Raw genomic sequence first — 6,000 nt, 5'->3', positions numbered from 1 at the left:
ACTTCTCAGTGACTCCTAAAACGATACCCACAGTAGACTATATCACAGCAGCTGAATCGGCCATCAGGAACAATAACCTTTCTAGAACAGAGGCAGGGGACCTTCGTCTGAGAATATCGGCCCTTCTCAGTAGTGCCAAACCACCACCGTCCAATATCACGTTAGGTGAGAGGAAAGCATTAGCGGCTCTGCAGAAAGATGAGAGCATCACCATCTTACCAGCTGATAAGGGCAGATGCACAGTGGTTCTCAACACATTGGACTACGAAGAAAAAATAACAAGTCTAATTAGTGATGCCAACACATATGAGCAACTTAAAAGGGACCCATCCAGTAGGTATAAGAAAGAAATCATACACTGTCTCCAAAAGTTAGAGAAGGAAGAACTAATTGACAGACAGATGTATCATAGGTTATACCCTGGGGAGGCTACACCATGTATCTATGGCCTTCCAAAAATCCACAAGGAAGGGTTTCCCCTCAGACCCATTGTCTGTAGCATTGACTCTACCACGTACAATGTAGCGAAATATGTAAAAACAGTCTTATCCCCATTGGTAGGCAACACTGATCATCATATAGAGAACACAAAAGGGTTTGTGGCGAGCATCAAAGACCTCAGATTGGAGCCAGAGGAAACTTTGGTGTCTTATGATGTGACTTCACTTTTCACATCTGTCCCCACCTCGGCAGCAGTCTCGGTGGTGAGGAAGAGACTGCTCGAGGACTCAACTCTGCATCGGAGAACAAAACTTAGTGCTGACCACATCTGCCAATTACTGGAAATTTGCCTTAACACCACATATTTTCAGTTTAGAGGGAAATTCTACAGACAAATTCATGGTTGTGCTATGGGCTCACCAGTCTCACCCATAGTGGCGAATCTGTACATGGAAGAGATGGAGAAACAGGCTCTCACATCCTTCTCAGGGACAAAACCAAGGCACTGGTTTAGATACGTGGATGACACCTTTGTCATAATCAAAAAACAAGAAATTCAGTCTTTCACAGATCACATCAATGCGGTGGACACCAATATCAAATTTACTCGCGAGGACACTAAAGAAAACCAACTAGCCTTCTTAGACTGCAAGGTAATTATAGGAAAGGACAGACAGCTACTTACAGAGGTCTTTAGAAAGGCCACACACACTGACCAATACCTGCTTTTTGAATCAAACCATCCACTACAACATAAACTAGGGGTTATTAGGACCCTCCAACATAGAGCGGAACAAATACCAACTAGTGCTGAGGGAAAGAAAAAGGTGACACAACATGTCCAGAGAGCGCTCTCAACCTGTGGGTACCCACGGTGGGCTTTTAACAAATGTCAAAAGAAGAGAGTAGGGAAAGAAACCCAAAAGCCCACAGAAGCAAAAAGGAGAGGAGTGGTAGTCCCTTATGTAGCGGGGGTCTCCGAAAAACTCCAGAGGATCTTATGGCAACACAAAATTCCTACCTATTTCAAACCAGTAAATACCCTGAGACAAAAATTGGTGCATCCTAAAGACAAGGCTCCAAACCAGAAACAGAGCAATGTGGTCTATTCCATCCACTGTAAAGATGAGGAATGCAAAGAGCACTACATTGGGGAAACTCAGCAAATGCTCCAAAAAAGGCTTTATCAACATCGCAGGGACAATGCTAGTGGTCCTCAATCAGCAGTACATCTACACCTGAAAGCTACCAATCACTCTTTTCAGGACAGCGAGGTTAAGATTTTGGCCAAAGAAAACAGATGGTTTGAAAGAGGAGTAAAGGAAGCTATTTTTGTCAAACAACAGAACCCATCATTGAATCGGAATGGTGGTTTGAGGTTTAATTTGGACCCTGTGTTCAGCAGGTTACTGAGACCAAAACCCACAGCTCTTAGTCTTGCAAATGAGGTGAAGGCAGGGCCGAGCCAGAACAATAGATGCTAACAAGCCAGTATCAGAGTCGTTCATACCCAATTCAGGGAGCGACACTTCCCTTTTATCGTAGGTGTGAATAACAGGATAGGATTATACCACTGCTCCGCCCAGGCTTAGTGTAACGAACCAATAGGAGGAGGGTGTTGGCACACCAATTCCGCCCACTCTTACTGTATTTAAGGCCTAAGCTACCAGCACTTATTAGTTTGCTGACGAAGCTCTTCGGATGAGGAGCGAAACGTCCGACACCTTCTACACAGAAGTACAGATGACGTCTCAAGAAGCCTTTTCCTCGATGGACAACTCCTGTACGACTGAGAGCCTACACAGACGCATTGCGACCAACTTTGGGAGAGACATCCTTCTGCTGGTACGTAGCTTAGAAAAGGCCACTCTTAAATTAGCAGATTTAAGGAACCACCTCAGATTTAATCTTAGATGCAGGCAGAGTAGGTTAATCCCCAAATGCATGAGGCAAGCGTCCCTTGAGCAAGGACACTTGGCAAGGAAAATGCAACAAAACTACATCAGAAAAATACAGAATTTGAGAATTAGGAGACTTAACATAGAGATAAAAAATAAACAGTCTGAAGTAGAAACCTTCTATCAGAGATTGCAAACCAAGCTTACGCACGAAACCTATCAGGAGGTTTGTGAATTTACCAAATCAGGTTATATGAAGCACCATAGCAAAACCAAAGAAAGGCATAAGGGAAAATTCCAGAAACTTCTATTGGAAAATCGACCACAGCTTGTCGTAAACACTAAGGATGGGGGGAATCAGACCAATACTAAAGAAAATTGGATCAAAAATCTGTCAGACAGAAGCCTCTCGGAGACAGAGAAGGCAGTATTAACCAAGGGTCTCAACTTCTCAGTGACTCCTAAAACGATACCCACAGTAGACTATATCACAGCAGCTGAATCGGCCATCAGGAACAATAACCTTTCTAGAACAGAGGCAGGGGACCTTCGTCTGAGAATATCGGCCCTTCTCAGTAGTGCCAAACCACCACCGTCCAATATCACGTTAGGTGAGAGGAAAGCATTAGCGGCTCTGCAGAAAGATGAGAGCATCACCATCTTACCAGCTGATAAGGGCAGATGCACAGTGGTTCTCAACACATTGGACTACGAAGAAAAAATAACAAGTCTAATTAGTGATGCCAACACATATGAGCAACTTAAAAGGGACCCATCCAGTAGGTATAAGAAAGAAATCATACACTGTCTCCAAAAGTTAGAGAAGGAAGAACTAATTGACAGACAGATGTATCATAGGTTATACCCTGGGGAGGCTACACCATGTATCTATGGCCTTCCAAAAATCCACAAGGAAGGGTTTCCCCTCAGACCCATTGTCTGTAGCATTGACTCTACCACGTACAATGTAGCGAAATATGTAAAAACAGTCTTATCCCCATTGGTAGGCAACACTGATCATCATAAAGAGAACACAAAAGGGTTTGTGGCGAGCATCAAAGACCTCAGATTGGAGCCAGAGGAAACTTTGGTGTCTTATGATGTGACTTCACTTTTCACATCTGTCCCCACCTCAGCAGCAGTCTCGGTGGTGAGGAAGAGACTGCTCGAGGACTCAACTCTGCATCGGAGAACAAAACTTAGTGCTGACCACATCTGCCAATTACTGGAAATTTGCCTTAACACCACATATTTTCAGTTTAGAGGGAAATTCTACAGACAAATTCATGGTTGTGCTATGGGCTCACCAGTCTCACCCATAGTGGCGAATCTGTACATGGAAGAGATGGAGAAACAGGCTCTCACATCCTTCTCAGGGACAAAACCAAGGCACTGGTTTAGATACGTGGATGACACCTTTGTCATAATCAAAAAACAAGAAATTCAGTCTTTCACAGATCACATCAATGCGGTGGACACCAATATCAAATTTACTCGCGAGGACACTAAAGAAAACCAACTAGCCTTCTTAGACTGCAAGGTAATTATAGGAAAGGACAGACAGCTACTTACAGAGGTCTTTAGAAAGGCCACACACACTGACCAATACCTGCTTTTTGAATCAAACCATCCACTACAACATAAACTAGGGGTTATTAGGACCCTCCAACATAGAGCGGAACAAATACCAACTAGTGCTGAGGGAAAGAAAAAGGAGACACAACATGTCCAGAGAGCGCTCTCAACCTGTGGGTACCCACGGTGGGCTTTTAACAAATGTCAAAAGAAGAGAGTAGGGAAAGAAACCCAAAAGCCCACAGAAGCAAAAAGGAGAGGAGTGGTAGTCCCTTATGTAGCGGGGGTCTCCGAAAAACTCCAGAGGATCTTATGGCAACACAAAATTCCTACCTATTTCAAACCAGTAAATACCCTGAGACAAAAATTGGTGCATCCTAAAGACAAGGCTCCAAACCAGAAACAGAGCAATGTGGTCTATTCCATCCACTGTAAAGATGAGGAATGCAAAGAGCACTACATTGGGGAAACTCAGCAAATGCTCCAAAAAAGGCTTTATCAACATCGCAGGGACAATGCTAGTGGTCCTCAATCAGCAGTACATCTACACCTGAAAGCTACCAATCACTCTTTTCAGGACAGCGAGGTTAAGATTTTGGCCAAAGAAAACAGATGGTTTGAAAGAGGAGTAAAGGAAGCTATTTTTGTCAAACAACAGAACCCATCATTGAATCGGAATGGTGGTTTGAGGTTTAATTTGGACCCTGTGTTCAGCAGGTTACTGAGACCAAAACCCACAGCTCTTAGTCTTGCAAATGAGGTGAAGGCAGGGCCGAGCCAGAACAATAGATGCTAACAAGCCAGTATCAGAGTCGTTCATACCCAATTCAGGGAGCGACACTTCCCTTTTATCGTAGGTGTGAATAACAGGATAGGATTATACCACTGCTCCGCCCAGGCTTAGTGTAACGAACCAATAGGAGGAGGGTGTTGGCACACCAATTCCGCCCACTCTTACTGTATTTAAGGCCTAAGCTACCAGCACTTATTAGTTTGCTGACGAAGCTCTTCGGATGAGGAGCGAAACGTCCGACACCTTCTACACAGAAGTACAGATGACGTCTCAAGAAGCCTTTTCCTCGATATATAATCATTGTAAAAAAAAATGAAGTTGGCTACTTTGTGGATTTCACTTATTGCGGGCTGTTTTGGGAACCTATCCCCCGTGATAAACGAGGGAGCACTCTACCTGACAGTGATGAGTGACAGCCATGAACGCCAATTATTTTATTTGGGTCGAACGAAAGTTTACGCCAATTTTTATGAAGATTAATTTGTTCTTGTGTTTGGCCGGTCTGTTCTTTTAAACCACTATTGATAATATATGCTAATATTTTTTGTTTCAAACAATGAAATTTGGAACGAGTTACATCCAGTCCCCAGTGGTGTGGACCCAAGTCACACGACTTGGACTCGAGTCAGACTTGAGCAATGTTCCTTTTCATTTTTCAAGTGCCTGAGCATACATACAAATGATCTGAGCATTCCGTGGATTCGTGCTGATTTTCTTAGTCGATTAATCTGAAGGTTATTGTTTCAATTAATGGAGTAATCGGTTAGGCCATAGACACACCCAATTAATAATACGTGCCACTATCTATAGTTCGTGGTTGGGTCTGCAACATTTCAGAAAAGAGGCAAAAATCCCCATCACTGTTTTCCAAAGTCAAAGCTGATATGTGTAAATATCTTGCTTTGGCTAAAACACAAAGATAATAGATCTGCTTTTATGGATGACAAAGGAAAGTAAAAAATATTGATATCAGAGGATATTTACATGTACATATTTAAATAAAAAACATTTAATTTACTACCAATTTTTAATTTATTTTTTTATTGTGCATCACCTCCTTGTTATGGGCCGCACGGTGGTCTAGTGGTTAGCATGTTGGCCACACAGTCACAGTCTGGAGATCGAGAAGACCTTCGATTCTCCCTTGGGCATTTCCCGTGCGTGCGTGGGTTTTCCGGTACTCCGGTTTCCTCCCACATTCCAAAAACATGCATGTTAGGTTAATTGGTGACTCTAAATTGTCTCTAAAGGCTGGCGACCAGTCCAGGGTGTACCCTGCTGGGATAGGCTCCA

The sequence above is a fragment of the Dunckerocampus dactyliophorus genome, chromosome 5 (genome assembly GCF_027744805.1).
Source record: "Dunckerocampus dactyliophorus isolate RoL2022-P2 chromosome 5, RoL_Ddac_1.1, whole genome shotgun sequence".
Classification (NCBI taxonomy): domain Eukaryota; kingdom Metazoa; phylum Chordata; class Actinopteri; order Syngnathiformes; family Syngnathidae; genus Dunckerocampus; species Dunckerocampus dactyliophorus.
Note: the sequence above shows the minus strand (reverse complement) of the source record.